Source organism: Camelus dromedarius, chromosome 13 (genome assembly GCF_036321535.1).
Source record: "Camelus dromedarius isolate mCamDro1 chromosome 13, mCamDro1.pat, whole genome shotgun sequence".
NCBI classification, from domain to species: Eukaryota; Metazoa; Chordata; class Mammalia; order Artiodactyla; family Camelidae; genus Camelus; species Camelus dromedarius.
Genome location: NC_087448.1, coordinates 64,665,820 through 64,689,922, shown reverse-complemented (window position 1 = coordinate 64,689,922; position 24,103 = coordinate 64,665,820). Strand labels below are relative to the sequence as shown.

The 24,103-nt window shown below is 47.0% G+C and overlaps 1 long non-coding RNA gene across 1 annotated transcript; it reads right to left on the bottom strand.

Annotated features, from left to right (window-relative positions):
* Window positions 1-4,514: 4,514 nt before the first annotated feature.
* Window positions 4,515-17,024, bottom strand: LOC135322748 (uncharacterized). The gene is made up of 3 exons (XR_010383528.1): window positions 16,867-17,024; window positions 16,208-16,380; window positions 4,515-4,571 (listed from the first exon to the last, which is right to left on the bottom strand). It is a non-coding gene; the product is annotated as an uncharacterized LOC135322748 (long non-coding RNA).
* Between the last annotated feature and the right edge of the window lie 7,079 nt (window positions 17,025-24,103).

Below are 24,103 nucleotides of genomic sequence, written 5' to 3'. Positions count from 1 at the left end.
CCTAGTTGGTCCTGGAGACGCCAAGTGTGCGCCGTTATCGGTGGAGGCGTCCCGAGGTGCATTGGTAGAGACTCCGGGGAATGGGGTGAGAACTCTAGGCCCTGTCCACAGAGCAGGAGTCCACCGGGCCTGCCCAGCTGTCTCTCAGGGGAGGGGCCACCCTGAATCCCCCTCAGAGGGAGGTCACCCCCCCATTCCTCTCAGTGGAAGCACACACCCCAGCTCCCCCTCGGGAGGAGGTCACACCCCAGCTCCCTCTCAAGGGGAGGTCACGCCCCCAATTCCCTCTCAGGGAGAAGATCACACGCTGATTCCTCTCAGGGGGAGGGGAGGTCAGACCCCAGCTCCCTCTCAGGGGCAGGTCACCCCCTCAGTTCCTCCCAGGGGGACATCACACCCCAGCTCCTGCTCCTGAAGAGGTCAGTCTGGGTCGAGTGTTCTGTCACTGTTGGTGGCTGGAGATTCCAAGGAAACAGCTGCTGGGTCTTGTCACAGCCATGTCTAGGGACAGAGAAGCACAGAGCAGGAGGGAAGTTCTGGTGGAATTCTCAGATGCTGTCTCACCCCACGTGTGGTGAGTCCAGACTCAAATGGCACAGAGAGGGCACCCAGAGAGCTCAGCCTCTCCCAGACTCCAGCAGCACCCCCACAGACTCTCCCACACACGCCCCAGAGATACCCGCGAATGTTCCCACAAGTAAATGCACAGACGGTCGTCACAAATGGTCACTGCCACATCCTCCAGAGACACCCTGAGGCTCACCCCATAGACTCTCTATACTCTAGTCACACTCACACCCCACACAGTCCCCACTGTCACCACACAGACGCTTTACAGACACCCCCACATCCCCCACGGACACCTCAAAATAAACCCCCAAACCCTCGCACACAGCCCTCCACACATCTTCCGCCGACTTCCCTCACATTTACCCCAAAACGTCTCCTAACTTCATCCTACAGGCTCCCCAAACAACACTCACAAGTACCCTAGAAGGCAGGGCCGTGCCCCTGACACACACACGGGCGCAGCTCCGTGACCTCCAGCGACGCCGGCCCAGGCGCCGTGCACGCGCGGCCCCACGCAGAGCCTGTGCGCACACGGACAGACAGACACGGCTGCGACGCACAGGCACGCCCATCCCCGCCCCTGCGCCTCCGCACCCTCCGCACAGACCCTCAGGGCCTGACAGGCGCAGGCGACGGCACACGGACACCTCAGCGGCACTTCTCAGTGTGTCATTGTAAGCAGTCTTCTTCCAGTTGTCATCTGGAAAATCAATAGACATCTTCTCAAAGCTATTTAAAAACATAGTGCACCCTCCCCGGTCCTGGGGAAGGGAGCAGAAAGCTGCTGAAGTGGGATCGAATGGTGCCCTGGGAGCGCGGGCGAGGGGAGCAGGAGAGGCGCTCGGCAGGCCCAGGCCGAGGTGTGGCTTCTGGGACCTGCTGGCCCATTTGTCCCCCCGTGGGAGGCTCTCGTCCTGCGCTCAGGGACGGCTTTCCTCCCACACAGCCCTGCAGCTGGTCTTCCTTACAAGACAAAAGCAGAAAGAAAGGAAAAAATAATGCTCTAAAAAAATCCTCCAATTCTCTTAGAAAATAGGTGCTTCCAAAGAGAGGTAGAATCCGGTGGCTGTTAGAGGAGGAGGGGAGAGAAAAGGGATCAAAAAGAAAACCCAGAGGACAGATAAGAGGATGCGGATGCAAGAAATAGCCCAGGCCAGCTGGTGGCCATCTGGGAGCCACGGAGAAAGGGAAGAGCCAAGTTGGTGAGTTTCTAGCAAGTGGGCACAGTTTATCATGAGAGGAGGTTACTGCTTTGAGGAACTGGAAAGAAGCCAGAGCCATTAAAAAAAAAAAAAAAAGAGCGGTTTCTCTGTGGATTGGACTGCAGGGAGTTTGCTCTGGTCTGAAGTAAACTAGTGAAGGACATTATCATTTTAGGGAAAGTTAGGAGGCCCCCGAGGCTGTCATGTTATAGAGGCTTCATCTCTGGATGTCAGTATATAAATGGACAGTGGAGAAATGGGAAATATATTTGATTATACCTTATACAGAAATTTTTTAAAACATCAAATAAGACCACAAGGAAGGCCAGTGATTATAGGATAAGCTGTAAATTATTGTATTCAATTATTTTGATTTTGGTAAAAATTTGCGGTAAATTGAATGTGTTTGCATAGGGGCTGTCTATAGACAGGAAGGAGATACATTGTAAAAACAACATGTACTGAGCAACATAGCGAGATAGTACGTATCCACTCAGCCCACAGAGAACTGGAGGCTAGCCTGTCTGAAAGTAAGCTCGTTGTGTCTTTGCCGTCCACCCAAGATTAGCACATCTTTTCTCTTCCTCTGGACCTGATGACAACTCCACTTAGTTCCCACAACCAAATAATTCGTCACCAAGTCCTGAGAACTCTGTTCCCTTAATAACTCTAACGTGGGCCCTCCCTTCTCTCCCTGCAGCCACTGCCCCATTCAACCTGTCAGCATCATTACAGCAGACTCTTAACTGGCCTCCCCAGCCCTAAGATCAAATCCCTGCACACCAACCTCTGTATTTTCACAGAGTAGTTTAAAAAAAAAAAGGGGGGGCAAATCTAATTTCTGCTCATCCAGTGTTTGTTCGAGATGCTTGGGACACATCAGTGAGCAAGACAAAGATACCTACCCTTATAGAGTTAGAGTTTAATGGGAGGAGAAAGACAATGAGCATAATATTTTATTAGATATCTTAGAAGGTGATAAATGCTGGGGAAAAGAGAAGAAAACAAGCAGGGTATGGAGGATCAAGAGTGCCGACTGTGTGTGTGGTTTTACATAATGCGGCCAGGAGAGGCCTCACGGAGATGTTGGCATTTGCTCAAAGCAGGTGAGGGAGTGAGCCCCAGGGATGTCAGGGGGAAGCACATGCCTTGCAGACAGAAGAGCCAGAGATGTGCCCTAAGGCGGAGTGTACTTGGAGGGTCCGAGGAAGAGCAGGGACCAGCGTAGCTGGAGCAGAGTAGACACAGGGTGACAGCGGAAGGCATGAGGTCAGAGAGATGTGGGACCTCAGGTCACATGGGCCTTGTAGCAGGGGGGACCCACTGCAGGGCTTTAAGCAGTGGGCGACATGCTCTGACTCCTGTATTGAACAGTCTTTTTGGTGATGATGGTGTCTCAGACCAGGGGTACCAGTAGAGACTGTGAGAGGCTGTGATGTCTCTGTCCTGCTCAGAATCCTTCAGTGACTCCCCTTGGCTTTCAGATAAAATCTAAACTCTTCTGTGTGACCCACAAAACACTTCAGGATAGCAGCCTTGCTTCTGCTTCCTTTTCCGTATTCATCGCTCCCTGGCACTTTCACAGCTCCAAGCCCCACCATGTTCTGAAGCAGATGAGCTTCTGTCGAGCATCGCTGTCTCTCTTGGCCCCATGTGTCTGTGTAGATGGTTTCCCCTGCCCGCACACAGTGCCCTCAGGGACTTCACTAAACACTTTCTGCTCGGGAAGTCTTTCTCTCCTCTTGGAACCACGCACCCCTAAGGCTGTCCATGTGTACTTCAAGATTGGGATTATAGCCCTGAGTCAGAATGCTCTGTCCCCAGTCCGTCTCTCTCACCAGACTGGGAACTCCTAGAGGATTGAAATAGCGCTCTTATTTCTGAGTCCCTAGTACACATTGGATGGATGGATGGATGGATGGATGGATGGATGGATGGATGGATGTTGGTTCTTTCATCAGATCTTGAATTCTAGGGATTTTGTTTTTAGGTTAAAATTAGTTAAGCATTAAAAAATGCTTTAAAAATGAACTATAAGATGATAACTTCTCCATTGTTGAGGAGATGGTGAAAGGAATGAGCTCAGGTAACTACTTGTGAGCATATATGAAATATAAATTACAGTCAAGTCCTTATTTTAGAGACTTTGTCCCCATCTGTTAATTCATGCACAAGAGACTGAATCTGTGTTTCCAAGCAGTAATTCCAAGGAGTTTAAAGACTTTTCCTGAAGTTTTATCTCTTGAAGTATGAATGCATTTTCAAGTCAGTTACCTTTGATTATTGGTTATCATCTCCTCGATCTGCGTCTGTGAACTTGGCCAGCTTTTCTCTTCTGCCCCATCTTCTGTTACGCAGATTCCTTCCCAGAGATTAAATGTATCCAGGGAAGGTAACATAGATGATGAATGGCGCTATGGAGAGCTTGATGGAAGTGGGTCAGAAAAGTTTTTATTTGAGGGAGATTTAAACGAGAGAAGATTAATTGACAGAAAAAGTGGGTTGAAGGATTCTCAAAGTACCACAAAGAAATGTGCAGGCTGAGGAGAAGTTTGTGTTCTTTGCTTTATTGTTGGGGAACAGACACTTCATAAAGTAACAATAGCAGACTTTTTAAACTGCTTCTGGAAAATTGTTTTTTAAACAGAGAAGTTCCAGTAACTAGTGAGATCAGATTCACTGGGGTTTTGTTATGGAAGCCAAGTGAATCTAAACCATAACATAAATCTTAAAAAGACAACAGCGCCGGCGAAATGGAGATTGTCAGGTTGTCGGGACTGGTTCCGCAGTGCCTGCGATCTGAAAGCAGACACAACAATGAGTAATGGGGCTTGTGAGCCCTGGACTTTGGAGACTGAAATCTGCTCAGTCTAAAACTCTCTGACTCTGTGGCTTAGGTAGATGGCGATGCGGGGGCTTGGATGGGAAGTTCAAGAAAACTCAGTAGTAAAGAGCTTCATCGGGTAAGAGTGGATGAAAAGTTCTGTCCAAGACATGAGGTGCCCTGACATGAGTTCATCTGGAGAGAAAGTGAGTCCACACATAGAGCTCCCTCACCCCTGCGCAAGCTGAGACAGTCCGGCAAGGGTTAACCAGACTGAGAGGCAGGGCTAAGTGATCGCCAGTTTACTGTTCTGATAGGGCCACTATTCGCAGAAGATTCTCAAGAAATAACTTTTGGGTGTATTGAAATTTACAAATCTAATACTTGAAAAGTAGTCAAAAGTAATGAGCAACTTCAATGAAAAAATACACTGCCAGGCTAGCAATTAAGAAGTGCAGAGATAACTGTATTATGGCATAACTAACAAAAAGAAAAAACAATTACCAGGGGGAAAAAAACAATATTGGAACTGCTTTGGGAAAGCCAATGTGCTTCTATCATTGCTGGCAGTATGTATAAAAACACCTGGCCTGCAGGTTTCAGTGCTACACAGATCACCACTCCAGGTTACGTCTAATCTAATATTTTCCAGGCCATCTCAAAGGATCCCTCCCAGCTCTATAACCAGTTCTACAATTCAGTGATTTGTTAAACCAAAAGAACATCAACTGTAGAGTATTGTGTATAGTTATCCATTAAGAATGCTTCAAGCTGAAATCCAGGCTGTCTAAGTTTGAATCCTGATGCTGCTACTTGCTAACTTTGACAAGTTATTTAAGATCTTTCAATGCCTCAGTTTACTCCCTCTTAAGAAATAATAATAGTGTCTTAAAAAGGGAATAATAATAGTGTTTAATCTCATAAGGTTATGTTAAGGAGTAAATGAGTTATGATGCATAAAGTGCTTGGAACAGTGCTTGACACATGGTAAGAAATTGATAAATATTTATTATTATAGTAACATAAAAAATGGCTAACAGGATAAAGGAGTTTATCTTTCTTTCATTAATACAAATATCAGGATATAGGTGATTGCTGCCTTGGTTTAGCTTATCAATGATGTCATCAAGAGTCTTCAATCTCTACCATGTCACTACACCACCTATAGCATGTTGGCTTTTTGTCCTTCAGCTCATGGCCTCATGGTCTCATAATGGCTGCTGTAGCTCCAGATACCTCACATCTCAATTACATTTAAAATCAGAAAGAACAACACCATTCAAGGGAGAGGAAAAGTGAGAAAGAAAAATGAGAAAGATAGAGAAAAAGAGACTATCTCACACTATTTTCACATTTTATGAAGGAGCAAAAATATTTTCCCAGAGCTCCTCTGCTGATTTCACCTTATCTCACTGGCCAGAACTGAGTCACATGACACCCCTGAAGTCAAGGGCCCTCTGCCTGGGTTTTGTTGGCAGGGAAGAAGGGAGAGAATGCCTGATGGGGACACAAGCACAGGTCCTCCACAGATAACCATTCCTCTGTTATACCAGCAGCTTTGTTCCTGCTTTGGCTGTAGGAAGGACAGTCTGTCCCTCAGTGTTCGTGTGAATTAATCAATAATTACAGAGCTTTTATAACATGTGAGGTCACAGATGCCACCTCTAAGATTTTCCCATCTGCCTTCATGCATGATGCCTATGGGTAAGGTCCACTTCATTTTGAGACAGCCATTGAAAGCCCAATATCTTCTTCTAAAAGGCTCTTTAAACCCCAGCTGGAACACACAAGGATGTTCGTTGGAGTCCTCAGCCAGTCAGCCTTGGTTGAGTCTCTGCTGTCCACCAGGATTGTGGGGCTCCAGGGAAGAACCTTGCTTTCAGCATCCAATTACATGCTCAGTTCTCCTGGAGTCCAGAAAAGGGAGCAATCAAGTGTTCTGGCATACAGAGAGGTTTCCATGGAGGATTTACTGAGGTCACAGAAAATGGGGAGAATTTATATGAGCCGAGGAGAGGAGGGAGGGAATTCCTGACCAGAAGGCTAGGCAACGAAAAGGCTCCTGGTTGGAGTGAGCAGCATGTGGGAAGGACATTCATTCTTACCCTTTTGAGATTTTTATGTTTTTCTCATTAGAACCTGGAAGAAGCTGCCCAAAGTTGAGAACATGCCAAACATTAGCATTGATAATGCTGTGAACTCTCCAAATGTAAATTACACCTGCTGGAAAGTACACAGAGACTGGGTTACTCAGGTAAAAAAAAAAGTTTATGTAAAAGTAAATTGTAATATGCTGGCCTGCCTCTTTCTCCAGGGGTATCAGACAAGCAATCAAACAACAGTATATATTCTTTAATGAGTCACCACTGGTCCTGAGATAACTTAGCTGAAAATAATGAAAAATATATGTCACAAGGGATTTCTAGAACAGCACAAAGAATAATAAATATCTGGTTTCTGGAAGTGAGTGAAAATAATCAATTTGGATTTCCTGGCATATTTGCGTTGTGGGTGTTTCCACCCCAGGTACCCTTCAGTCTGAAAACAGTAGATGCGTTTTTCTTCCTCTTGTAGCAGTTAAGAGACAGCTCAAATGACTTCAGTGTCTTAGGACCCATAATGTGACTTTAGACATGCAACTTGTTTCCCTTAGATTTCTACTGGCTCTGATAAGCTAAATTAATGTTTCCCAAGAGAATAAAAAAGCAAAACAGTGTCCTTTAAGTGTTAAGACACCCAAGGACAACCAAGAAAAATGAAGATATATGTCCACACAAAAACGTATACCTGAATGTTCATAGCAGCATTATTCATGATAGTCAAAAAGTGGAAACAACCCAAATGTCCATCAGCTGGTGAATAGGTAAACAAAATGTGGTATATCCATACAATGAAATAGTATTTGACAATAAAAGGAATGAAGCAGTGATACATGCTGTAACATGAATGACACTTGAAAACATTATGCTAAGTGGAAAAAGCCAGTCACAAAAGACCCCATGTTATATGATCCCATTTATATGAAATGTCCAGAGCAGGAAAATCCACAGGGACAAAAAGCAGGCTCGTGGTTGCCTAGGGATGAAGAAATCGTGGGCAACTGGGGAATGGCTGTTTATGGGTATAGGGTTTCTTTCCTAAGCAATGAAAATGTTTTAAAATTGATGATGGTGATAGTGCACAACTTTGAATATGCTAAAAACCATTCAGTTGTACACTTTAAATTGAAAGGGAAAAAACAGCCCAAATGCAGAACGGACATGCAGAAGGGACAGCAGAGGTCCTTCAGAAGTGATGAGACTCCTTTGCTGGGGGAGCACGGACACCTCTTACATCCTTCTAAACACATCAGGTTTAAGCCAGGTAGAGAAGATTTTTAATAAAGAAGACATGTGCAAGAAAAGGAAGGTAGGAAATATTATTGGGTGAAGGGAAAAGAACCAAACGTATTTGCTGAGTGAAAAGGAGAATTAAAGGGAAAGAAAAATTGGTCCAAGAAAATAGCATTTGTCTAAAAGATGAAGACCCACAAAGTTTCAAACACAAAGAGAAGAAAAGAGAAAGAAAATGTGAATTAAGAAAGCTAGATACAAGAGACAGCAGTAATCTGACTGAAGAAGCCCACAGAAAATTGCCACGTGTGCCATGTGGCGTGTCTCGAAGGTGGTTGAAACAAGGTTCTTTTTCCCTTCAACTTGTTTGAGGTCCAATTTACCTGTCATAAATTTCACCCGTTTCAGGTGTACAATTAATGACTGTTGATGAGTTTACTGAGTTGTGCAATTATCACCATAATCTGGTTTAGGAATATTTCCATTCCCCCAGTAAGATCCCTCCTAACCATATACAGTCGATCCCAGTTCCTAGTCCCAGCTCTAGGCAACCGCTAATCTACTATTCGTCTCTATAGATTTGCCTTTTTTGTTTGTTTGGGGTTTTTTTTGCCATTTCCTGTAAATAGAATCATACCTTTTTCGGCCTTGTGAGCCTGGCTTCTTCCCCTCAGCAGAATGGAGCTATGCTTTTGGAGAATGTGGACATTTTGTGCCACTGAATTGCTGGTCCCCAGACCCTGCTTTCTGGGCCAGCCCACCTTCTCTGACTCGCCCTCTTCAGTGCTCTGTGCCTGGAAGAAGGAGCAGTACCGAGACCCCGAGCCAGTGCTGCCCACAGGGTGACTGTGTGCCGAGGGGCGGGGAGGGGAGAAAACGAGGCTGGGCATTGGCCAAGCAGACACGGAGCCCCACAGAGAGGAGCTGCAGGGTGGGAGAATTCCCTGGGGGCTGCTGTCCTTTCTCCTCTGGAACCTCAGGGAGTGTGTTCAGGACCTTCCTGAAAGGTCAGCCTGTGAACTGCCTCCAGGGAGCCTGAGTGATGGAGAAAAAGCAGAGGACAGTTCTGGGCTCAGGAGGTTACTCTGGCCACTGAGCCCTGGTGCCCTGGGCCACACCCAACTGCAGAAATCCCCCTTCCTCCTCCTGGCTCTCAGGGTCTGCGGTTTCTGCCCTCCACGCCGAGCAGAACCAAGGGCTATCGACCCTATCTCCTCCTCTAAACCAAGCATAGTTCCTGGAAGCTCTAATGATAAGGAATCACCCTCTGTAACCAATATGTGTTCTTTCAACACAGCTGTGGCTTTAGCCCATGTCTACACGTTCATATTCTTACTAAGGACTTCTGCAGGGGGGCTGAGAGGGCAGGAACTCCTGGTTCTTTGCACCCAGGACTGGCCCTGGCCCTCGCTCAGTGTCCTGCTCGAAAGCTCTGGGTCCCCAACCCCAGCACATCTGCTTCGGAGCCTGGCACACCATTTCCAAAGATGAGGGGAAAGAGGTCGTTGCCTTCCCGGTGTGACACTCAGCATAGCTTCCAACTTAAATCTGTTTAGAGTGAAGGCTACGCTCTTTTCTCTGTGAAACCCCTGTAGCTACACAGGCAGCATTCTGATTTTCCCAGAAATATCTAAACGCGGCAGTAGAAACTTCGGCACAGTCTCCCAGACAGGACACCCAGGATTTGCTTGCTCTGGTGTTAACCTTGAGCGAGCACAGAGAGAAGCGAGCCCACACGAGCTCCGCTCCCACCACGCCACCTGCATATCTGCCCACACGCAGATGTGGCTTTTTAAAGACACACCCGTCCTGTGAACAAGGGGTTCCTTCCTTCCTCTTGAAATGTGTGTCAAAATGTACCTTCAGTACAGTTAAACTCTTACTTGACCTAGTATGCAATCTTCATATTAATTAGCATTTTCTTTTTTTTTTTTTTTTCCTGTTTCTAGCTTAACTACTACAATTCTCTCAAACCCGTCATTTCCAGCTCCATGCACGAGCCCGCTGCTCTCAGCACAGGCGCTGCTCACGCCTCTCTCAGGGTTGCCATGTTCTCTTGGTGTGTCAGCTCCTCGGCTGTCTCCCACCTTTATAATTCTTGCAAGGGGCGTCCCACACTTCAATAATAACTCCTGGTGCAGCTCAGAATGGGACATCCTCCCACTGCTGAGTTTTAGAAGCCTCACTCTAGGCTGCTGGAGAGGCAGAGGGAGGGCGTGCACACCTATCACAGGCTTCACACATACCAGGAGCTCGATCAATATTTGCTGAGTTGAAATAAGAGCAAAACCCACTTCCAGCAACCTCAGGCCGTATCATTCAAACAGCCCTAATGTGCTACCTGATATTAAATACACCGACATAATGTCAGTATCGACACAAAACAGTGGTCTCGAGGTGTTTGTATGAAGTGGGATTTGGGAATTTTTAAGACTTCAAAAGGCACACGTGATGTCACAGCTGCCGGCAGTGGCCACGGGAAGACCCAGAACCTGCAGCCGTTTGGATTTTCTGGAAGCTGGACTTGGACCAAGCGAATTCAGAGAAAGGCCACAGGAGAGCCCGGGTCCCAGCCCAGCCCTCACCCTTACAGCCCCCGGTGCACGGACATGACCAGGCTGATCCGGGGTCTTTGGAGTAGGGGACATGTCAGGGTAAGCCTGCTACTCACGTGGGAGTCGTTCTGTCTGGGCCAGACCCAGGACAGACATCCTGGCGCCGGATGAACTGCAAGGGTTCTAGTGATTCAGATTTGAACCAGGAGCCACCCTCTTTACAATGGACCATTCCCTGGATACCAACTCATGGTCTGAAACAGACACAACTTCTCACGGCCCTGGGGCATTCTGACTAGAACACTTAGTGCCAGGCACTGTGCTAAGTGCCTTCTGTGTATTAATATACCCAGTCTCCATGATAACCTCATGATTAGACCCCACTACCAGCCCCATCTCACGGGTGAGGAAACCGAAGTTCAGAATAATAGACTTGTCCTCGGATGTTATTCAGGGCTTTTCCCCCCCTTCTATATGTATTGAAAGAAGCCCAAACTAAAATTGACATAAGCAACAAGGAGAATTGTTTGGATGTCTCATAAAACGCGAGAACAGGAAAGCAGCTCAGCGTTGGAGCTACTGGGAGCAGAGCCTCCAGTGCTGCTCCCACTCTGTTTCTCCCTCACCTGTGATTCACTTTCCATGTCAGTCCTTCCGGATGACAATGAACCCAGCTTCACATGCTTCACCACCAACGGAGCCTGGCTGATGCTCCGGTCCCCAGTCCAATCACCCCTTGGGAAGGTTCTCACTGGCCAGTTTGGCCCATCTTTGGGACAGTCGTGATCCAACTGACCGAGGAAGGGCAGGGGCAGAAAGACCCTGGCCGTGCCCGTTCAAACCACGTGATTAGTGTATGGGAACGTGTGCTCTCCAGGAGTGGGGACAGGGAGGGGGGTTACTAATTACAAAAAGTGAAGGATGACCTCTGCCTTGAGCCACGAAACTTGGAAATGGAAGGCCAGGAACTTGAACCCAGGTCTGCCTCCAAAGCCTGCGCTTGTAATCCCTAGACCAGAAAAACAGCACCATCGGGGAGCGAGTTCGAAATGCAGCCTCGGCTGCCCCCAGAGCTCCCGAGTCAGTTTGCCTTTGAAAAGAGCTGCGGATGACTCATGTGCATGTCAAGTCCAGGGGGCATCCTTTAATGACAATAATATGATTTTACACATTTTTTTCTGTATTTTCTATATTATTCTCTTTTTAATAATTTTTTCTAATAACTTGCCACTTGAAGATCCTCTTAATTCTTCACATTTACTTCATCAAACTTTATCCTTACTTTGTGAAGCTCTTGAAAGCATGTTGGAAAGCTCTACGCAATTATTCAACGTCACTGTCATCGTATTTAATTTTCAAGTTGCTGTTCCTTACGTGTATTTGGCATTTCCTATTTTGTAAAGAACTTTCACATTCATCAGTGCTTCTCAGTCTTGGCTGCCCTTAGGGATCATCTGGGGAACTGTATAAAATCTGATCACCACCTGGGTCCTGCCCGCAGGCAGGGATTCTGGCTCAGTTGGTCTGGGATAAAGCCTGGGCATTGGGGCTTTTAAAAGTGCCCCCCTCCCTGAGTGATTCTAATATGTGGCCAAGATTAGAAGCGCTGTCCAAGGGGCTGGCCCAGGCACCTGTATCTTTTTGACACTTCAGCCCGGGATGAGAACCACTCACATATATTTGTTATCTGACCTTCACGGTAGCAGGTGAGGTATGACAGTATGCACTCCCATTTTACCGGTGCAGAGTAAGACCATTAGGTCACTTAGCTGGAAGAGCTGGGACTCAACTCCAGTTTTTATGACCCCAACGCCAGTATTCCACCTGCCAGTCCCTAGCCTTGGGTCAGTAAAGCCCTGTCTCTCAGGCCTAGCACTTGTTTTGGAATGGCCTCATTCTCTCCCTGGAGCAGAATAAATCTCTGAAATGTCATCATTCACCCTAGTGCGGTGGGAAAGTTGTAGTCTGGCAGAGGCTGCCTGCGATTGGCTCTGCAGTCTCTGGGTGAGGTCCCCGCACACCTGTGTTTGGCTCTGCAGTCTCTGGGTGAGGTCCCCGCACACCTGGGTGGCAGCGGTAGCAGGAGCAGCCCGAGGAAGGAGCCAGGGAGGGGCCCAGATACAGGCACTCATGGCCGCTGCCCAGCCGGGCCCACCGCGCAGGGAGGCGGGGAGGGCTGGGGGGCTCGGGTTGTGCACCCACCTCCCAGAGGCTGGTTATGACTCGCGTCTCTTCCTGCACGAGATCTTCTCCAGGTATTTCATTTGCTGGCGTGACCTTCCCCTCTTTCTCCTGGCTCTCTGCACTGCCCTCCCCTCTCCCACCTCCCCCAGCTCCACTTCTGGACTTTAAGGGCCTGGTGTCACCCAGCAGTGCATTTGTAATGAATCAAATATTCAACGCTGTCTTCCACGACTCAGAAGTCAGCCGCCGACATGATGACGGCAGCCGCGTGTTTTGTGAAGCCTTTCAGCCGGGCTGTGCTTGAGCACTTCTGAGCTTTGGAAAAGCTGAAATCTTAAGGGTTTTTTCCCCTCTTCCATTAGAATCCTGTTCCAGTCGCCACTGCACATCATGGAAAATCAGTAATGAATCGGGCCCCAGGCCTCAGTCACCTGTGAAACACCGCCTTGCTTCTCTCTTGACAGGAGTCTGACAGAGGTCCCTTCCACCTCTGACTCACAGCCTTCGAACTCACGTTAGCTTTCAAGGAAAGCTTCCTTTATAAATTTCTGATTCACTGACATTTAAGTCAGTGAAGTGTTAGGAGAGATGTGCTGTGAGTAAGAAGTTTCTTGGGAGTTTTCATTAGACTTTCTGGGGACTAGGAAATTATGGCTTCTAGAATGGTAATGGATATGAATCCCAAGTAACTGAAAGTCAGCCTGCAGAGGCTGAAGCAGCTCAAAATTCAGTGTTTGTCATGAAGGAACAAAAAAATCGATGAATCCAGAGTGAGGGTCTCTGGGTTCTAGGCCTGGCTCTGCTGCCAATGGAGCTGTGACCTCAGGCCTCAGTTTCCTCTCTAGCTCAGTGAGGAAGCTGGATGTGAGCTCTAAGGATTGGAATTTGCAGATCCTCGTTCTGCTGTAAGTCCCCTGTCCATCCCTTCCTCCTCCTCACGTCTCGGACAGCCGGGGCCACTACAATCGCTTACAGCTCTGAGCCACCAAGTGCCTCTAGAGACCCAGTTAACTCTGCTGTAGAGAGTCGCTCCCCCACCCCCGGTCACCATCACTGCTGCTTCACTGTGTCGGGTCTCTGTGACGTGCCCAGCACCGTACTCAGCTGAGAATGCTGAGGAGCCTTTGGAGTGAAACTCCTGGAAAGAGTTGCCTGTGCCTGTCCTCCCGGGCTGTCTAAAACCCGCTCCAGCCCAGCTTTGTCCCACCATGCCAGCAAAATCACTCTTGTAAGGGTCACCAGTGCCCCTCGTGTTGCTGAATCAGTGTCCAGTCCTCATCCCACTTGCTCCTTTAACACTTGAAGGCACAGATCGCTCAGCTTCCTTCCCGTACTTTGCTCACTTGGCTTGAGGACTCCAGCCTATTTTGGTTTCCTTTCCATTCTGCTTGTTGCTTCTTCTGTCTCCCTTACTTGTTCCCCTGCATCTCTGTGATGTAATGTCCACAGTGTGACGTTGGAGCCCCCAGAGTTCCATCCTTGGTCCTCTTCTCTTCCATGTCTGCACCACTCCCTCGATGATCCACTCCAGCACCACTGTTGTCAATTCCCAAATTTACGTCTCTTGTCCGGTCCCCTCCCTGCCCTTCAGCCTGGAATTTCCAACTGCCTTGGATCTATCTCTAAAGGACATCTCCTTGGATATCTCATGGAATTCAAAACCAAACCCAAACCTGAATCTACATCTTCTCTCTCACTCCACTTTCCCCATCTCAGTTGGTGCTAAGTCCATCCTTCCAGTTGCTCTGGCCAATGTCTAGTATTCACCCTTGACTCCTGTCTCTCACAACCCATTCCAGCCTGTTGGCTCTGCCTTCCTAATCCACCCGGAATCTGGACACTTCTCCCCAGCCCCACCGCTACCATCTACCTTCTCTTCGCTGGATCACTGCAAGAGCCTCGCTGCTCTCCCTGCTTCCATCCTGCCCCTGTAGTCTTTTCTCCACATGGCAGCCAGAGACAGCCTGTAAAGCCAGAAGTCAGGTCAGCCCCAGTCGTCCAGTGTGCCCATCTCACTCAGAGCACAACCCAACGTCTCTGGCTTGCTCTCCTACTTCCCAGCCCTCCCTCCCTCACTCTGTGCCAGCCACACAATCTCCCTGAATATATTTAGGATTTTTTCAGCACTTCTTCCTTGTGCCTGGCAGGTTCTCCCTGAAAATGTCTGTATCACTAGCTCCCTCAGCCCCTTGAAGTCTTTGCTTAGATGTCACCTCTCAGTGCGGCCTCCTTATCCACTTAATTGCATACTGGAGCAGCCCAGCCTCTGCCCCGGCATTCCCTAACCTTCTTACCTCGTTCTGCTCTTATTTAAATCCATGCATCATTTTTTTTTTTTTAGTCAGTTACAATGTGTCAGTTTCTGGCATACAGCATAATGTTTCAGTCATACATATGCATACATATATATTCGTTTTCATTCTTTTTCATTATAGGTTACTACAAGATATTGAATATAGTTCCCTGTGCTATACAGAAGAAATTTGGTTTTTATCTATTTTATATATAGTAGTTAATATTTGCAAATCTTGAACTCCCAGTTTATCCCTTCCCACCCCCTTTCCGCCTGATAGCCATACATTTGTTTACTATGTCTGTGAGTCTGTTTCTGTTTTGTAGATAAGTCCATCAGTGTCTTCTTTTTTCTTTCTTTCTTTCTTTTTTTTTTTTTTTTTTTTTTTTTTAGATTCCACATATGAGTGATATCATATGGCATTTTTCTTTCTCCTTCTGCCTTACTTCACTTAGAATGATGATCTCCAGGTCCATCCATGGTGCTGCAAAACCCATGCATTTTATCGCTTTCTAATATGCTCTGTAACTTATCTATTATGTTTGTGGTTTACGGTCTGTCGTCCCTCATCAGAAGGCAAGCCCCTCAGACGCAGGAGTTTCGTCTGTTTTGTTCACTGTTGTGTCCCAAGCACTTAGCATGGTGCATGGCACATAAGTAGGCGCTCAGTGAATACATATTGAACGGATTTATTAGTGAAGTCAGAATTCATAACAAACTCATCTCCCTCCCAAAGCAGTGCTCTGAAGCATTACACACCAGGAAAGCTGGGGTTCTGCAGTGACAAGCTCTCCAAGTGTCTCCTGCCCTTCTCCTCCCAGCTCCCCATCCGCCCTCCTACATGTCCCACAGTGTCCTAGGCCCATCAGTCTGGTATGTATATGTCCCCACACACCCCAACCCCACACTCACACACTCCTCCACCACATGCTGTCGCACCAGCACTCCCACCCCAAGTGGTCGCTAGAGATGGTCACCCCATCAGGAAGAAGGTAGAGGGTCCACCCCCTCCCACGACCCCCTCTGAACTAGTTTCAGTCTCCATTTCTCAGAGGAGCCCTCCCTTCCACAGCCCTGTAGGGACGGCCCTCTGCATACTCCTGGACTTCAACACTCAGCTTCAGGGCAGCCAGCTATTCCCGAACAGGGTCACCCCCGTCAGGAGGGGAAACCGTAACAGAAGAGACAACCGTCACACAGAGGCTCTGCACCGTCAGAAGTGCTTCCACGCGCACATGTTCACTCACAGTGATGGGAGGCAGGAATCTCTTGCTTCATTCTGGTTACTCATGAACATGAAAGCGGGACATATCTTGGTCAAGGCCATAAGGAGACCAAGGCTGGGCCTCGAATGTCTTCTGTCCTGCAAACCTGAGTAGGGTTCCATTTTGTGACAGCAGATCTGTGGGCTCCCGCCATCCTGAGGAAATTGATGGAGGGAAGGGAATGAAATACAAAGCAGCAGAGGCCCCAAGGTCCACCTCAAAACAGGAAGAGTGGAGGTCTGAGCTTTCAGGGGACACACCCACCTCACTGCTGACCCCCTGGGGATGCTCTGGGCCCTTGACTGTGGATGTAGCCTCTGGCTCAGCCCTGATTCAAGAAACCACAGTGGAGAGTCAGAATTCACCTTTTACCAGGACCCCAGCATCTGAAGACTTATCTGCTGGTTAGTGTGCTGGGATCTGAACCCGCCTTGAATCTGCTCTAGGTTTCCATGGTGATTGCTTCAACTTTTCATCATCCTTCTGTCAAACCTAAGGGGAGAGCAATGCTCTCTGGTTTCCATGGCAACCACTTAAACATGTATCTCTGTCTGGCTCTGTTGGAAAAGAACTGCTAGAGATCATGCAAATGAACTGGCTGCTCTCCCTCCGCTTAAAAAAATAAAAATAAAGTGACACACCTGCTCAGAGGTTTCAGATCTCTGCTCACAACAAGAGGGGTGAAAGTGTCAAACTGGTGTTCGTGGAAGGCCTGCTGCATTGCTTTGACATTTCAAGTGCTCACCCAGGTATGCGGGCGCACACTGCCGTCTGAAGTAATTATCTACACTCAGCACTCGTCCTCCCCTCCCCTCTGCCTGGCAGATGTAAAAGCTGCAGGTTCAAGGCTGTTTACCTTCCTGCTGCATGCTAAAGGAGGAAGGAAGGACAGGGCCACAGTGGCTGCCCAACGCAGCCCTTGGCCACCGTGGGAAGGAGGCACAGAGAGCAGGGTCATCACCTCAACTCGCTGTCCATAAACCAGCCACGGGTGGCTGCTGCCTCGGATTACAGCCCCAAATAACGAGGCAATCACAGGGCCCAATTGTTCAGAAATGACTCTGCTTCTCTACTGGAATTCACCGAGCGGAGAACAGCCACACAGCTCTGAAGGAAGGAGCTCAGAAGTGGGAAGATGAGGGCTCCCTTCCCACATCCCGGACACCTGCCTGTCCTCTACCATACGACCCACCCCTAAACCAGACCCCCAAGAGGTGGCATCGCATCCGGCCAAGCAGCCACAGACAGATTTGCAGCATGTTTTGAAACTAAGTACCAACACGTAAAGTTCTGGCAATTACCAGTGAAAAATGGAGACGTCCCACTTCTTTGGGAAATTCGGCAGGTCTGCCTCAGTCTGACCGCAGAGGGTCCGCTGGATTGCAGTAGCACCAGCCTCGGGAGGTGAAGCCTGGGCTTCTCTTCTCCCCCAGTCCTGGGAAAGAGCTGGACCTGTGACTCGTGCTAACAGGCCCGAGACCCAGATCAAACCACTCACCCTTCAGCTGATGGCTGAAGTCACAAGCAATGAAAGAGGATTCTTCTCTGGGGTTCGGGGGTCGGGTGGGCGTGGGGGACTGAAGACAAATGTTCTTCCACCTTCTTCCTCCAAGGTCCTTTAGTCACCTTGAACTAGGTTGGAGTTCAGGGGAAGGCAGGTGGGTGGATGGGAGATGCACTCACGTGAGTGTATTTCAAATTTCTTCCACCATCTTCTGGTAAGAATAACGTCTCCAGCCTACAGGAAGGCCCCCGATTTCTTCTGTGTGATACTTCCGTGTGATGCTACCATTTTATCCTACTGCTCAGTAGACTCATAAGCCCAGAAGATGTTTGACTGAAAATATCTGTCACAGTAATTTCAGGATGAAATTGACTGGTTAGTTGATGAAGCCAATAGGCCCCAGTTTATGTGTCAGACAGTCCCGGGCTTGGCTCCACCGTTGCCTTGATGACAAGTTTTTATCCTCCTGAGTGTAAGTTTTCTTACCTATGAGCAGGAGGTGAAGGTGTCTGCCCACTGAGTTTCTGTGAGGCTCGAACAAGATGGTGTGTAGAGAGGCTCTGGCACTTGGTAGGGATGTCATAGAAGTCCGTCTGCTCAGAATAAGATGGTCTTTTCGTGTTTCCTCTCTTCCCCTGGTGGCCCTTCTTGTTCTTTTCTAGAGGAGGCATGGGGGAACCTCGTTTTCCGTACAGCAGTACTTTCATTCTTCAGGCTGTCTACAGTTTAACACCTGGGGGTGAAAAAGAAGAAAACCCCAGTCCTCGCTGAAACTGAGCCTGAGTCCTTTAAAAATTAGTAACTTCTCAGAAAATTAACTGATCATGTTAAGAAGCTGTGTTTTGCTTTTCTGTGAATATTTTAGGGTGCACTATGGGAACAACAAATGTCAAGCGAAAGATGAAAGAGATAAGGATGTTAGAAAAGATGTCAAGACAAGAAAAGGCCAGGCGCTCCTCCGTTTGCCCCAAAGACGAGCAGAATGTGATCAAACAGTTTTTAATGTCTATAAGGGAGTCAAGGCATTTTCGTTCTGTACGAGAAAGAACTTGCTGCTGACAGGTGGAATGAATTGAATAATTAGCATCTGGAATCCTTATCTGCCTGGGTAAGCTTTTTGTTATTATTATTATTGAAGCAGAGTCAATTACAATGTGTCAGTTTCTGGTGTACGGCGCAATGTCCTTTCTCTCTCCAACCAAAAGAGCCCTTGATCTAGTAAGTACATGACAGCAGGACAAGGAATCACTAATTCCCCTTTAGAACAACTTAAGAACACTTATCCAGAATTGCCCTCCCTTACACACAGCCTGGGGGACTTCTGTCTGTGGCTATTGAAGAGTCATTCTTTGGGGTTAATCACCTAAAATGCAAATACCTTGCAGGGACCATTCACTCAGAATCGGAATGATTTTCTTTGATCAGATTGCTATCGTCCTTACAATGAACGATGATCAGTTGTAGAGAGTGTGTAGGGGTTTTGATGTGTAATCAAGGTCCTTTCTGTGCACCTCCCCCCGACAGCCCTGAGCTTACACACGAATTACACACGAGCTCTCCACTAGAGTTGTTTAGCCCCATCTGAACTAATGACTCTACCACCTCTGAGGTGTAGCAGAATTGACATAAGGAAATGGGGATTGTTCTGGAAAGCCTGGAATTGGGGTAGCAGGGTAGCAAACTTTCCCATCAGAGGGGCAGATGGTTGCCATCACACCCTCAATGTGTAATCATCACACTCCTTAGAACTGGGCTCACGTCTTTCATGGGTGCCCCTCCAGAGCAAGTGCTCAGTAACACTTTCTGGGTAATTACAGCAGCTCTCACTTAACTGAGCATCTACTTTGTCCTGGGCACTGTGCGCCATTTGCATTCTCTCTAGTCCTCACCTCATCTCTCCATTTACCAAGGGAGAACTCGAAGGTCAGAGGAGGTAAGTAACTTTTTGGAAGTAATGCCAGAATCGGGGATCAAAAGCAGCTTGGCTTCTAAAAGCCTATGTCATTTCTGTCACTAAGTGTTGAAGAAGGAAGGAGAGCAGAAAATGGGGGGTTGATAGTGGGATTTGGGGATAAGAACGGGTCATCAAGGGAAAGCCCAGATTCCTGTCTGAGCCCCTGTCCAGGCGTCAGTGAGGACCCGCCAGGTGCCCCCTGCCCCTCTCAGCCGCAGCGGGCAGCCACGAGGCAGGGCTGTGTGGCAGGGAGGCTCTGCGGGGCAGCTGATCCAGCGTCTGTCCCTTTCTAGCTGGGTGATTCCGAGCACGGGCTGCAGCCTCTGCTTCCTCAGCCACAGCAGTGGTACCAAGAGGACCCACTCCTGGCGTGGCAATAAAGATCACAAACGAGACGGTCCACACAGAGCACGCAGCACAACATCAGATACCTGGTAAGAAAGAAAGAAACATGATTTTTCTATCTGCTTCTGTTCCCTAGACTCCCGTGTGTCTGCAGATTGAGAACAATTTGCTTACTTTCCGGTGACTTGCTTATAAAAAGACTTTGTGCTCTCCCGTCAACCTCAGCCCTGCCCCTCTTCTCCTGAGCTCCCCAGCCTCCCACCGCACGCCCAGCCCTGAGCCCCTCGGGGCACTGTGGTCCCTCAGAGCTCCTTAAAATAAACTCATGTTAAAAAGACACTCGCCCCAGATCTGAATACCGCATAGAGCTACAACCCCCGTGGAATGTACCCCAACCCCACCCTGCGCTCTTCCGTGTCTATTCCGTATATGGTGATTTTGTCGGCCGTGAGAGAAACAAAGCCCCGGGCTTCACCTCACATGGAGCTGTGTTGCTAGAGCTGGGTGTTATTTGCTTCAGTCCTTTTCTCACACAAGATATATACTTGTTTAATTTCAGAGGGAGACATAACCCTCCCCAGGCTGAATAGAGCTGCCAGATGCAGGCCAAGTTTAGTCTTGCATTTTTATTTAGAAATCACAGGTAGAGCTGCTTGGTATTCATCTGTTCTTTTTTCCATCCTAGAAAACCAACAGGTGTGCTGAGGAGCCACACAGCTCCAGTGATCTACGTCCATGTGTCTCCTGAGGATAACAAAGTATTTTCCACGTCCACCAACAGCACGATTAACGTCTTTGCCCTCTTCTGTTTTGATGTGTTATCCAATATGGTTTCAGACAGAGAAGTTTTCATGTTTCATGTTTCATGTTTTCATTCCTCTCTCTGTAGACTTTGGGGCCTCTGGATTAGCAGATACTCAAATGGTATTTATGTTGGGGGGTTTGCTTTGAAAAGGGAGACAATGTTGGCAGTGGAAGGGCAGCCTCTTAGAGAACTTTCTATACCTGGGGTTTTATTGGGATGAATAAACATTACAGCCTCTAGGCCCCTGCTTGCGTTCTGTCCAAAGATTCCCTGTGAGGGTGCAGATCGGAGGATGGAGAAGGGGAGCCGGGGACAGAAAGTGGACATAGGAGGCAGTGGTCCCTCGCCACGATAGGTTATCATCTTATCTTGCGGTATACGTAGGGCCAGTAGGCCCTTTCTGAAATGCTGTCTGTAAATCTTAGAAGTTAAACATTTCTGGCACTGGTAGCGACATCACCACCTTCATTTTGTTTGCCTTCACAGAGGCAAACACCCTGTGATCAGTCACCTTGTGGCCTTTGTAAGACACTATTTTTTATACAAAAAAAAAATCACTAACTTGTTTCATCCATCATCTCATATGCCTTTCCAATGAATAAGACAAATTTGCATGATTCATCCACCTTCTTTTCGAGGCTGTCACAGGGCCAGAGGGTGGGAGTTTAGAGCAGTGTGAGTCAAAGGAATGCTGGACCCTCAGGAAGGAGGTCAGATTCACTGCTCTGTACAGACACAGAAATCAGCCCACTGACTCCTCACATAATAAATGATTGACAGATGATAAGGGCTAAATTGTGTCCCCTCAAAAGTCATATGTCAAAGCCTTAACCGCCAGTACCTTAGAATGTGACTCTATTTGGAGATGGGGCCTATACGGAAGCAATGAAGGTTAAATGAGGTCATATTGGCAGGCCCTAATCCAACAGGACTGGTGTCCTTATAAGAGGAGGAAATCAGGACACTTGGACCGAGAGGCAACCATGCAAAGACACTGCAAGGAGGTGTCTGCAAGCCAAGAGGGAGGCCTCAGAAGTAACCAAATCTGTCTACACCTTGATTTTGAACTTGAGTCCCTTACTTCACACCACATACAAAAGTTAACTCAAAATGGATCATAGACCTAAGTGTAAAAAGAGCCGCATCTACAAAACTCTTAGGAGAAAACAGGAATAAATCTTCATGACCTTAGACTAGGCAGTGACTTCTTAGCTATGACATCAAAGGCACAAGAGACAGGAGGGAAAAAACAAGTTGTACTTCATCAAAAATAAAAACTTGTGCTTCAAAGGACACTATTAAGAAAGTGATTAGACAATCTACATAATGCGATAAAACATTTGCAAATCACATGTCTGATGAGGGATTTGTATCTAGAATACAAAGAACTCAATGTTCAGCAAAAAAAAACACAAATAGCTTAATTTTTAAATCGGCAAAGAACTTGGACAGAAATTTCTTCAAAGAAAATATTCAAATGGCCTGGCCAAAAACACAGGACAAGATGCTCAACATCATTAGTCATTATGAAAGTGCAAACTAAAACCACAAATGAAATACCACTTTGCATCCGTTAGGGTGGCTAAAATCAAAAGATGGATGATAACAAGTATTGACAAGGGTGTGGAGAAACTGGAGCCTTCATGTATTGCTGGTAGGAATTTAAAATGGTACAGCCACTTTGGAAAATATTGTGGCAGTTTCTCAGAGTTAACATATGACCCAGCAACTCTGCTCCTAGGTTTGCACCCCAGAGAATTGAAAACATCTGTTCACACAAACACTTGCATATGAATATTCATAGCAGTGTTATTTGTGATAGCCAACACATAGAAATAAACCAAATGTCTGTGAACTGAGGAATGGATAAACAAAATCTGGTATATCCACACAACGAAATATTATTCAGCAACGAAAAGAAATGAAGCACCAACACGTGCTACAACTTGAAAAAGTTTGAGCAGCTTTAAGTGTTAAGTGTGAAAGCCAATCACAAAAGGCCAAGTATTGTATGATTCTATTTATATGAAACATTCAGATTAAGCAAATACACAAAGACAGAAATGAGTTTAGTACTTGCCAGGGGGTGGGGAGAAGTGGGACTAGGGAGTGGCTACTGATGGTATGGAGTTTCTTTTTGGAGTAATGACAAGTTTTTGAAAATAGATAGTGGTGATGAATTGTACAACTCTGCGACTACGCTAAAAACCACTGAATTGTAGACTTTAAGAAGGCAAATTCTGTAGTGGATTAAATGTCAATAAAATTGTTACTTTTTTCTAAGAGGGGAGAGAGAGGCCAAACACTGTGATGAGGAAGACGGTGGGTGAGAAGAGTGTAAGATCAGAAGCGCAGTGGTGGATGCGTCAGAGAGAGTCCTCCTGAGTTGAGGGGAGCTGTCAGGGCTGGAGGTATAAATTTAGGAATCATTAGCATTTAGATGAAATTTTAAGCCACGGAGTGGATGAGATCACAAAAGGAGAAAGAGTGGGGAAAGGAGAGGAAATCTCCAGACTAAGCACGGGGACATGGTGATGTTCCAGGATTTTATTGTTTGTGGGTCCAACATGGCTCCTGTATAGTGAGCTCGGAGTCCATCTCATGGCAATGGAGAAGATATTTTAGACAAAATTAGGTGTTGAGATCAGAGTCAGGGATACAACAGGACCCAAACTCAATTCAATCCTCCAAGAAAATGTGATTAAAATGGTGAGATTTATGGACTTCAGTTTTTGATTTATTTTGAAAATCAAATTCATCCAAATGCATCCTCCAAGGCCACAAAGTTGGAGATTTCATATTTTTAATGCTCTTGTTTTTTTCAAAACCTGCCACCCTCAGATAATCATAATTCTGTATGTGAGGACACATCTTCTATCCTATTTTATTTTCCTAGTGCCTCTCCATTTTCTTCCAATCTAAACTCATGATGACAAGATTAGCATCTTGCCTGTGACGATTCAGGCATATTGAATCACTTCCCAAAGTGTGTTTAAAATATATTGAAATCCTATCTTGGAAATATGGCATAATTTATTTCAGAATATATTATTCCTATCAAATAAAAACTAATCAACTAGGAGCCAAACAGCTAAATTTCTAGCATGCCTGATCACATAGTCTTCTTTCTTTGAATTGATTTTTTAGCCCAAATTTTTCACGTCTCTAAATCATGGGGACACACAAAACGTTTCAGGAGTCTGCTGATTTCTGGCATTCTCTAGAGAAGAGTGAAGTGACAGATTCAGATTTCCATTTTCACTTGTGAGT